The sequence below is a fragment of the Opisthocomus hoazin genome, chromosome 3 (genome assembly GCF_030867145.1).
Source record: "Opisthocomus hoazin isolate bOpiHoa1 chromosome 3, bOpiHoa1.hap1, whole genome shotgun sequence".
NCBI classification, from domain to species: domain Eukaryota; kingdom Metazoa; phylum Chordata; class Aves; order Opisthocomiformes; family Opisthocomidae; genus Opisthocomus; species Opisthocomus hoazin.
The window spans coordinates 34228527-34240646 of NC_134416.1; the positions used below are offsets into that span (position 1 = coordinate 34228527).

Genomic DNA, 12120 nt, shown 5'->3' on the forward strand with positions numbered 1-12120 from the left:
GGAGGAAAGAACGATCGGCCGTGGGAAACCGCGAGGCCGCGACCCGCTCGCGCACAGCGCGGTGCCCGGGTTTGTCTTGGCCCTCAGCCCAGGGTTTGAGGCGTCCCCTCCGCGCAGGCTGCACCCCCCGCGCACCCCTCCTCGCCAAGGGAGAGGGCTCCTCGGCCGGGCAGCAGCGCTGAGGGGTGACGCTGGGCCCCGTGCCTCGCCGTTTGGACATCAGCATCTGAACGATGCCCTCCTCATCGGGAAGGCATGTTCCAGGCAGCACCTGCTACACTAAAGAAGGGCATTTTAAAGTAATAATAAGCATATTTATACCTGCCTATTTTTTTTTAATCTATCAAATGGGAGGTATTTATGGTCATTACCTCTGTGACAGAGAGAAGCAAGACTGTAGATTAGATTCTGTGTGTCTGAATTACTTTCTTCTGCTTGTCAGGGACCAGCAAGTGTGGAAATCCCAAATCAGAGCTTGTCTGCACAAGGAAAACAAATGGAACCAGAATAGTTAGAGGGGTTGCAATTCACGACCATTTTTCAGCAGATGCTTTGCTGAAGGCATTCATATCAGGAAATAAAAATATATGTGGATTAATGTAATTTTAGGTAAAATCCAAATTAGTCATTTGTCATTGTGAATACACTGACTTACACTGGTGTAGAGCCTGTTACTTTACTTTTGTGCTGTGTTTTAACTGGCAAACACTTACAAAGCTTCATTCGCTGTCAGCCTAAAGAAGTGGAGCAAATACATCTCCTCCACATAAAATCATCTTGTTTAAAGTTCATTTGCTAAATGCTGTGTGCCTCGTTTATACAGTCACTTTTATAACCCATTTCCTGCAGAGTATATGCCACTAAGCGGGCAGGGTCAGTTTAAAATAGCTAGCTTTTGCTTACACAGTCAACTTTCATCTATTGTATACGTTTCTGTAAACAAAAAGATGCAGCAGAGTTTGTGATGGACGTAAGCATGGGCAGGGCCTGTGCAGTAACTTCTTAACTGGTGCTTCATCATTTTTTCAGCACAGAAGCTTTTGCTTCCCCACTGGGAGAGCCTGTATGAAGACCTGCGTGGACGGTGGTGTCAGGTAAGGAACACCCTCTCTACGAGACAGGGTTTTTAAGTAGTTCTTAATTTTGCTTTGCTGTGGAGTTCCTGTGTGAGAAGTTGCTTCACTCTGCATCTGATTTCTTCTCAGAAGGGCTTGCATATGGTGGTCCTTTGTTGTTTGGCAGTAACAAACACAGGAGCAAAATTAACTGTTTACTGTGTAGATGACAATATGTCCTAAATGATGTTGAATTTCACTGTCGTGTGAAGTTTTATGTGCATACTCTTCCTGTCCCGCGAGCCTCAAACCATCCCTTTGAGGAAAGGATCTCACTGTGTGTCTGGTGATGCCTTGTGGTGCAGCAGGTCCCAGTGCAGCGTCACTTGCAGTATTTTATTTAACTTTCAAGTGTTGAATTAAAGCAGGAGAGTCCAATGTGTTTTCTAATTCCCAGAAAAACCATTGCTTTGTAGCCTTCCCCTGCCAGCTTTAGTGTCACCTTTCCTTCTCCACTTCTCTCTTGTCCTGCTGGCTAGCAGCCCCCATCGTCTCTGCACCCCTTAAGGCACGGTGCCTTCAAGGCTTTTATCTGCAGGCTGATGATTAGCAAAGGAGCATCATCCTTACCTCCTCTCCCAGCACCCCCATCTGTTGTGTTTTACTCTCTCACATGCCAGGGGAACAAATAAACAGTCAATAAATGAAGAATCTGTTTGAAATACGAGGACTGGAAGTCATGTAGTTCTTCCGATTTGGGGTGCTAAAAGACGGGCTTTCATGCAGCGCTGGGCAGATTGCACAGCCTGCATGGATATTACAAAGTCCAGCAGTGTTAGTGTAGTGTAGCTGTGCTGCTTGTTTCCTTAATCTGCTTGTTTAGAGACACCCGGAATGTTCATCTTAATCATCTGTTTCCGCTGCATAGTAGGTACAGGAGGAAATACCACAGAGAGCCCTGTCACTGGGAAAATGCATCATTTGAATGTGCAATGTAAATATTTTCACTAACCAAATGTAAACACTGTTTTGCCTTTAGGATGGGAAAAGACTGTCACAGTCAAAAACGAGCTGACAGAAGAGTGACCCCGTATAGATGAGATACAAAATTGTGTTCACACATTTTGGTAATCAAAACAGAGTCCTTACTGAATTGCCTAGTGTGAAAGGAATTACAAACACAAATGTGCCTGACACAAGTCAATCGGAAGTCACTGCTGTATTAATGCTAGAAGGAAGGACTTTCAGGATTCACAGGGATCCAAGGTCCATGGGAGGGATGATGTGAGATGAGAGAGATGAGGTGATGTGAGATGGTGAGAGCTAGAGAGACTGGAGTTCCCTGAGGAGAATCTAAACCAGAAGTATGCTCTGAAAAGCCATGCTCCTCCATGCCTCTGGCTATGACTTGTGTTCACCATGCCAGGACAGTTAATTTGGAAGTTTCCAAGGGTTAGAAGATGGTAGAACCAGCCAAGATACTATATATTGCAAGAAGCGCCTTATTTCATGCACAGACCTGCTGTGGTTTTTTCAGTTGCTGGATTAGAAGAAAATCAGTGTTGTTAGGGAGCTCAAGGAGGTCGCTCACTAGCTCTGCCTATGCTGGCTTCATCAGTGCTTCAACACTTATCCTCAAGTGGTGCTTGACAGAAACCAGACACAGAATTTAACTTTTGGTGCTGAATAAGGTCCTGAAAAATAGTGCGATAGCATAGGATACAGAGTCCTCCAGACAGCACTTGACTTGATTGTGCAGCAGATGCTAAGAAGCAGAGACTTTAAATGGTCTTTGGGTGTTCCACCAGATTGCTAAGCAGAAGAAGCAACTGGAGATTATTCCATTAACTATATGTTCTAGCCCGTGGATTTTTAATATTACAAGAGGAAGAAACGACACGGAGAATTTTACTAGACTCCATAGACTGCAAGAAACTAGTTAGATCTTATTCCTGTAGGCACAGGTCTATATAAATGCCTAAGCAAGTAAGCTTGCATTACTGGAATAGCTGAAGGATTTTTTTAAAGTTGATTTTTGCTTGTATTACCAACAATGGGTAATATGTTAACATCTGCCTCACATTTGCTACTTCTTTGTTCTAACAGCTGGGAATTTACATTTACACATAGGCCTCACAGCTAAAAATGTCATTCCCTAGGTTAAAAACCCATACTGATTTTTGTCATTCTCCTTGTTAGGAAAGGAGAACTGGAAAAACAAGGAAAAGGCAAACGGGAGCAGTAGTCCCCAGCTGATAAATGCTTTCAGCTGGAGCACAGAGTAATCATGTGTAGCATAGCCCAAGAGTGTCATCGTCTGCCATTACTACAGCAATTTAGCTGTAGCCAAAAAAGCAAATGTATTGGTTAGAAATTATCAAAAATAAAAAGAAGAAACCAAATAAGTCATCAGTGAAGAGAAAATACGACAGTATTTTTTTCAGTATAGAGGAAGTTAAGAGCCTTTTTTTGCGTGGATGAGAAGTGTTTTGCATAGATAAGAATAACTTTGACGTTATCCTTGAATAAAACTTCTGGTGCTAGAAAATCAGTCATTTTATGCAATTACTTCACGTAACTATTATCTCAAATATAGATAATCCAAATCTTCTTTACCTCCCAGACAGATGTATCAATATTCATGGGGAAAGCTGAATACCTTCAAAATGAAGAACTTCATTTTTTCCCTTTAGGAGCAACAGGAAGCTCATATACTTTTGCTAAAGTACTGTATTGTGCTTGCCCCCCCCCCCCCCCCCCCCCGCAAAAAAAAAAACCACACAACTAAAATGGCCCAGGAAAAAAGGTAGGAACAGATTACTTTGTAGTGCTGCATTCATAGCATCATTTTTCTAAAAGAAAATAGCATTATTTGAAGAAGGGTTTTAGAAGACTAATGAGAGGGAGGGAATTTAAGAGGAGGGAAGAGAAGTGCAGTTGAAAAATGCTTGGAATGACAGTGTAAACTTCAGGGAGGAAGGGAACTAGATAAAAGAATCTGTGAGAGCGAGAATAATAATGTGAAGGGGAACAGGCTGTACTGGTGAGATCTTTTGGCCTAGATTTTGAAAAGAATTCAGAATATGATCTGCAATCTCTGTCTATGTTTGGGAGGGGAAATGGGAGTTTTTCCATTTACGGTAAAGTGGAGTAATAATGTCGTTGTCCCAGCTGTTAAAATATTTTAAAATCTACTTCAAACTGATTTTTTTAATATAGTGTTAAAGTGTAGATCGTTGTGGTCAGAAGAAAGAGGGAAATTGGAATCGATCCCAAAAACTGGGGTGAAGGCTTCATTTATGCTTCCCTGAGAGGGATGGGACCGCTAGTCCAGTCCAGCTCATTCTCACTCAGCTCAGGAAGAGACTGGTTTGTAGGAAGCCTCTTTGGATATAACTGAAAGTGAACAACTCTTAAGGTTCACATCCTCAAGAGGCACTTGGAAGCCTCCATCAAAGCCAGGGATAAACATATTTTGAGTCCAAAAGAGCCATCTGAGGGCAGCTTTGCAAAGCACATGAGGACCATGGCATCCCAAGCATCTGTGGCACACACTTGAGAACTGACCTGTGCAAGGCAGTGTTTCTGCGGAAGGTGGATGGGCTACAGCAGAGCTTCGGTGCCTAAGGCTGCTCCAGAAGCCACTTTTTCATCATGCCACAGAGTAGTCTGTGACCTTTGCCTACTTAGTCATTTCTTTGTGACACGGTCTTTAGGTTCATATCTACACATAACCTATTCCAGATGAACAACAATAACTTTCAGCGTTAAGTAGATCTGTCTGTGAGATGGATTTACACTTGCGCTGTCGTAGACTGTCAGTGGCCTTAGAGAATCCACTGTCATCAGACTAACTTGGTTTCTTAGTTTTGCTCCAAAATTCCAGTTCCATTTTAGTGTATGTCAGTTAAGGACAGCGTGCTCTAATAGTATTTTGCATTTGCACAGCACCTCTCGTCCCAGACTACATTCCAAATCATGTACATTCAATACCACTGACCTTTCGCACTCTCTTGAGAGCAGCAGAGCAATCGTTTTATGAAAGCAATGCAAACCATAGGATTTTTTTCTCTGTAACACTGGGGGAAACCCATTAATTACGGAATGAATTTTACATTCCCTAAGCTACAGCTTCAGTTTGTAAAGACCTTTATTGAAAATTTCCTCAAGATAAGGTGCGTGATCCTACATTTTGTGTGCACCATGAACAAAGAGCTAATCCATCTTTCCAGTGCTGGACCCTTGGAAACATTTCACTCTTGCCTCTAAATGAACATAAAAATATCACTACGTCTGTACCTTCCGTGTCATTTTATCTGTAAATTGTCAACTCTTCCTGCGGGATCTGCCCAAAACCCTATAGTCTGCATTCCCCCTCAGCTGCTGAGGATCTGCCCATCTCAGTGTGAGAGGCAGAGCAAAGCAGACACATCAGAAAACCCATTTAATTGCTTTTGAGGGATTCAGATGTAACTGATCTTCTAGGGTATCAAGCTAAAGAAATTCAGCATGGCTATGCATCGGGCCAGCATATGCACAGGAGAGATGAGCAAGGCGAAAGCAACAAGGAGGAGGGCGATGACTGAATCTTCCTGGCATTCAGTGCCCCTTCCTGTAAACATGGAGAGGGCAATCCGAAGCCTACTGAGATCGGTTAGCGTCCATCCCTGCAGCACTGCAGCCGTGGGGAATGGCAGTGGTCGGCGAGGGGCATGCGAGGTCTGTGGTCTGTCAGGGCATCTTCCTTGCACTGTGTGGAGGCTCAGCTCATGTGCAGGACTACCTTAGTGGGGACAGATTCTCTCTATTTACTTAATGAAAAAACTCCAGAGGAGATGCTTTCCTTGTGTTTTTAAAGAAGAAAATAGAGATGCAGCCTGTTCTAGTACAGTATTTGCCAAACCAGCCATTCTGGAGGTTAATTTGGGCCTTATTTAATCTGTTGTTTTAAACAGAAGGACAGCAACAATTCTATTTTAGTTGTACAATTCAGCAAATGGATTACAAAACCACAGTTAACTGTGAATGCCACGGATGGGAACTGAGTTAATAGTAGATTAAAAGAATCTTTAGGTTTTCAGTGTATTGTTTTGCCATTTATCTCCCTTTGTAGCTTGTCTGGGTTTAATGTAGTTTATTCCATTTAGGAGCATTACTGAGACAAACCCCATTAAAGCAGGCATTATAGTCCCTGTTTTGATTAGCACTCAAGGCCACTACATAATGATGCTTAAAAAAATATCTCATGTTTCTCTCATGGTCATTAACACTCTGATCACCACCAACCTTCCTATGACAGTGTAAGTTTTTTTTTTTTCTTCCCCTCTTTAATTCCCTGAGCCAATTGTGAATGCCTTTAATATGGTCTGTGACATTTGAACTGTAACATTTATCTAAAAAATAACAATTCTTGCTCTTTCAGTGCCCATACTTGCAAGAAGTCAGATCTTTGTGTGTTAGAGTTGTGGTCAAAAACTATCATTACTAGCTAATATTTTGCAACGCTATTTTATTTGGGCCATTTTTCGTTTTATTTTGTGGTGAGGCTTTCTAGGCATTTGGGTGTGTACATGTTCTTCTCAAACAACACCCTGAGCAGAGAAAGGCATTTGCACCACTCCTACCAAGACAGCAACCAATACAGGACCATTTCAGTCACGGACTGATATGGGCAATTAAAATAATTTCCTCTCATAATGTTTAAACCAGTGACATGTAATTCTAGGACAAAGCTTCTCAGCACCTCTTTCCAGCACTCATCGGCACTCAGAGGATGAGCAGCTGCTATTACATGCCGATGTCTTTTGAGGATGAATGGCCATTTTAGGACCTGTTATTAACTCTGTGCAAATGGATGCATTTTCCATCCTAGTATACAGAGCTGACCTCACATGGTCAACTTGAACCTTAAAGGTTTTTGTTCTGTTAACCAAAAAAAAAACCTGTAGGTTCGATGAGTTGGGCTTTGCGTCTTAAAGGATGGGGAATGTCCATCTGTAGTTACACGCTCTGGCCGTAGGGACCAGAACCCTCGCCTTACAGGCGCGTGAAGTTGTAGGGCTCTAAGGGCAGAATGCGAGCCAGGACAATTAATGTTTCTAATAACACAGTCGACTCATTTTACCAGTGTTTCCAGTAGTCTGCCTACTGTAGATGAACACTGGTGTACCTGAAAAGAGGCACTCGTCCATCCAGAGTGTTTCGTCATTCTTCCCACCAATATAAACCTTGTCAGCACAGAAGCCCTTTCTGCCTTTTTATGGTATTGCAGCCCCAGCCACCTAATCTGTACTCCTTTGTTTTGGGCATTTTTTAACAAATTTTGCTTGCTAGAGCATCGGATTCTGCCCTGTTCCTACTGTCTGTTTTGTCTAGCCTTGCTCAGAGTAGATAACTAATGCCGTAGTTAAAATACCGTTGTGTTAATGCTCTGTACCAGGGATGGAAACCCGCTTGTCTCAGAAGTGGTTACACGTGAACCATGCCAATGAATGAGCTTCAGAGTGGAACAACCCTGCATTTAGTATTCAACCAGTCACCACACTAACTTGATTTTGCCTCTTATTATTTTTACCCTGATAGTGGCTGCAGTTAAATTAAAAAACATCTCCCAATTTTTAAACAACAGAAGAGAACCAGATCTCTGGAAGATATTATCTTAATAAAATCCATTTAAAAAAAATATAAATCCTCACTTGTGAATTCATGATTAAACAAAGAATCAATTCCTGCAGTTCATGATTTCTCCTTATTTATTTAATTTATATGCCACGATAACTGTGAACGAGGCTTTACAAAACCGCAGGGACACAATCTTTGCCCTAAAGAGATTGTAGCTGAAATTAGACACAACATATAACCAATGGCTTCAATAGACAAAGCAGGATTACAGCAAATAAAAATGCTTCATATTGTGTATATTGTATATGTTGTAAGCTTGTGATAATACAATTATTTGGAAAAGACCTGTTTGTCACCCTCGAATGTGGTGATTAAGAACAAAGCTCTGGAATAAAGCCATCGTGAGTGTTTGCTGGTTTAAAGCAGAAAAGCTAAGACACTGATGACTAATCACTGCTTTCCTAAGGGCAATTTAATTGAACAGCTTGATTTAACGGAGGCAATATTCAGTGGTGTATTTGACTTTCTAAATGCTGTGGCCTCCAAGGATCTTCACTCCGTTTTCAGACCCTTCTTCTAAGCTAATGACATTAAGTTTGCCTTCTATGTTTAATTACTTGATGAAGGTAGAGCCTCTTGGAGGCTCTATCAGGACTTTGATGCTTTCTTCACCCTTCATTGTGGGTACACAGTGGGTAATAAGATTTCTCTGAATTTTAAGTAAAGGAGTGCCTTACTCCATACATGTAGAGCTCATGTTCTACTACTGAGTTACAAGTACCTGTGTAATATTTTGTTTCTGAGAATAAGCCATAACTGTGCAGGACATCATTGTTTGAGTGTTCCTCAGCAAAAGAGGGTACCATCCTCATGTAAACACTGCACATACTTGTGTCAAATCCTCAGGCTTTATTTTGACATTTGAATATCTAGACCCTTTTTTTAACGGGACCTCGGATAACGAACTGAGGTTTGGCCGCTATTTCTTTAGCAGAGCTTGTCTCATCTGCTCTCGGGAAGAGAGGAGCAGGTAAGGTGTCGGCAGTGGGAGCAGCACGGGCTGGGTGAGGGCCGTGGGGCTGGAAACCTCCCCACCTTCTCAGCCCCTTTGGCGGGCGAGGGTCGGGGTTTTCCTCCCCAGCAGTTTGATTGGATACGAAAAGGGGTTCGTGTAGCTGCTCACCCACCCCACAGGATTCTGGTGTGACTAATTAGTCAATATTTGCACAGCTCTGTGAAAACACTTTAGAAGTGCCAATTATGAATTATAATTATCTTGTGAAGATGATTGGGAGTCCACGTTTGCATGTTGATTCAGGCCATGGGAGTAAGCCTTTCAAATAATGGCTCGTATTTAAATGCCTCACCTATTCCTTATCTGTTTTTCTTAAGGATGATGAGAAACATTAGTTTACCCTCAGGAAAGACCAGGTCCAACTGTTTTTAATAATGAGTTATGTACTTAGTCACAGCAGGTAAATTTACAAACCAAGCAGGACACCCTCAGAGATCGATTCTTTCTGTTCGGGCAGATGGTTTTACACAATAGGCATCAGGACGAGCCTGCTGAGACCTTAAAACAAATACTTCTACGTAGCATTGCCATACGCCTGTTAATGCAGTGGCAATTCCTGTTTTAAACTCTGCAGAGCTCCTGCTTTATTTATATCCCATCTATTTACCAAAGTATAGTAGATTTACTCTGGGAAGAGACTAAATCTCAGCAGATTCAGACTGAAGGTTGACAATTTAGTTTTAACTTACTTCACAAAATAGTAACTAATGCTTGGGACTAACTGCAGGACACGCAGCTATTTTTCATAGCAGCACAGTAGTATTAAAATCAAAGTGAGAATAGCCTGCAAAATAAGTCTATGACTTGACTTAGTTTTTGATATTCCTGGAAACTTTCTGCTGTAGCAAGAATGCTTTTGTATTTTTCTTAAGGTCTTTTCTTGTAGCGTTATAAAATGTTGCTAGTGTCCTTAACTGGAGACTATAAGGCTTTATTAGTTATTCCACTTTTATGTAAATTAGTTGGGGAAATAGTTGCCTCTAATGCAGATTTAATATTTTAGCATGTAGATGTGTATGTTAATGTTGCATTAAATAAAATGAAACCTAGAGTTGCACATAATTCCACAGAGAGGACAATGTTCTGCCTGCAGTTCTTATATGACAGCAATTGGGAACAGAACTGGGCCAGAAGTCCCTGCATGCCTATCTCTTCGCAGTAACATAAAATTTTAATTTGGAAAAATTACAGGGAAATGAACACTTTTTAAAAAAATGGTCACGAAGGGAGAAGAACTTTTTTCCCTCTCTGAATATGGGTCTTTTGGCAGTTGTTTGCTATGCTTACGCTTGCATTCTGTAGCTGCATAGGGATGTTAATGCAACGTTGATATGAGCCCACACATTGATGCTCCAGCAGCAGGGTCTTAAATGTTCATATGATGGCCAGATTCATGTGGGTTTATTTGCTGTTTTTCTTCTCTACCCAGAGTCCTAAGCACCATCAGATAATTAAACATTATAGGGTCTGTGGTAGTGAACGTTTCAGAAAATCTGGACATTCTTTTTCTGTCCTGACATCTGGAAGGAGTGTGATGCTCTGGCACTGTTCTGCTTGGAGGAAAGTGTTCTTCTGATATTAGACTGAAATGTTTCATTCTTGCATATATATGGCTTGCTGAGAAGGGTTTAGTGGTAAGTGCATTCAGCCTTGTGTAGGAAATGACTGTGGAGGAAGATGCTTATATCTGTGTAACAATGAAGCATGTCACTATTGATATGAGATTCAAGTGCAAATAAAAATTCCTGAATTTATCCAAGTACCTGCAGGGCACCTTCAGGCCCCATTACAGTCAGTGGCGATCAGGGCCCCCTTCAGCTGCCCATGCAGAAGCAGCTGGTGTGTTTGAGATGCCCTGGGACGTTTTTGATAGCCTCCAGTCGCCATCTGAGAAGTGTGAGAGCTTGCTATAGGTCCTGTGCCATGTCTGCCAACCACATCCAGATGCAGGTTTCATTTGCCTGGGGAGGGGGTACTGAGTGCTGGTTTAAATGCCATAGGCTGTGCCCCTTGGCCTTCAGCTGCCGCTCCAGAAGGGCACAAATCTCTTGCAGTTCCTACATCAAGTCCCCCATCTCCATGGACATATCTGCGCAGGCATCCAGATAGCTTGGATGTCCTCAGGCAACTGAAGTGGTCCTAACTGCCAGTGTTTAAGCAACTAAATGGCATCCCCATGGGCTGGTCAGCTGCATCCCTTGTGAGGCTCCCTTGCTTGGTAGCCCCTGGGAATGCAGGAGGCTCAGACACATCATACACACATCGACACGCTTGGGCATCTCATGATGGATGGCTGACTCCCACCCATCATGTCACATACATGACGTTTCACTGAGCCTGCGGTGCCGCCTGGGACTTTGTTGGTCGGAAATGAAAAAACTATGGAAGGGCTGAGAGGAAGAAAGGAGAGAAAACTGTAGCTGCTGCCCGTGTTACTGCTCTGCTGTGCTCTGTAACTCAGCTGGTGAGACACGCTGTGGAACTGACCCATGGCCTCCCAATCCTCCAGTCTCATCTGCAGAGCCACAGAACGGCAACGTGGGCAATCGAGCCAAGACAGAAAGCTGCACCGGGGTAAAGCAGCAGCCCTGAGACTTGATCGCTGGGCAGCACCAGCACAGTGGCATAAACTGGGCGTCCTGAAATGGGTCAAATTACTGTTTTCCTGAGACAGCAGTAGGTATGCTATGGTAACTGGCTTCTTTTCTCCATCTGGGGCTGACCTTTGAATTTTCCATCGTCATTTTGCCTTTTCCTTGCTTTCACATCACCTGCCTTTGCCAGCACTGCTGTCTCTGCCTATTAGCAGTTGTGAACCAGCTGCTGTGCTTTTTCTCTTTTTGGCAGTTTCCATGCAGATTTTGCTTGCTTTTCTGCCCCAAACCTTTCTGGTGCGCGTTAGCATTTTATCTGTTTCCATGCACTAGGGAATGATAGGAGCCGTGATCTATTTGGGTCAGTGCATGCCTGTGTGTAACCATTCCAAAATGAGTGTTTTTCTGAGAATAAGTTCTCCTTCCCCAGTGTGGTTCTTATTCTTGCCCACGTAGTATCTGTTAGCTCCATTCTGCTATTTTTAGACTTGTGAAACTGGGGTAAAGAGAGCGATGAGTCTTTCTGTTGTTTTTGCTTTCTTCCAGCCAAACTCAGTCTTGCGTTTCTCCTGTTGGTTGAATAACTCATGGAAATATATAGCAAAGCAAGTAGTTTAGCAGCTGCCCCAAACTAAGGTCTACGGTCGTGTGTTCATAGTCAGATGAAAATTCGAAATGGATTCTCTTTGTAAGAGTGGCATGGTTGTTTTTCTGAAAGTAGAGCATCAGTCTGATACTACATCTTAAGTAAATGCGGAGCTGGATGACCTCTGCT

General features: G+C 42.6%; 1 protein-coding gene across 7 annotated transcripts in view; it reads left to right on the forward strand.

The window, feature by feature from the left end:
- Positions 1-12120, forward strand: part of PAG1 (phosphoprotein membrane anchor with glycosphingolipid microdomains 1) — a 115003-nt gene that overhangs the window by 67966 nt on the left and 34917 nt on the right. For 5 of the 7 annotated variants that reach the window (XM_075415944.1, XM_075415943.1, XM_075415945.1 and 2 more), the window contains one exon: positions 1030-1094. The exons of 1 other annotated variant lie outside the window; for it this stretch is intronic. The gene's annotated coding sequence lies outside the window, so the exon portion shown is untranslated. The remainder of the gene's footprint in view (positions 1-1029; positions 1095-12120) is intronic. One more of the 7 variants, XM_075415949.1, reaches the window with a different exon arrangement.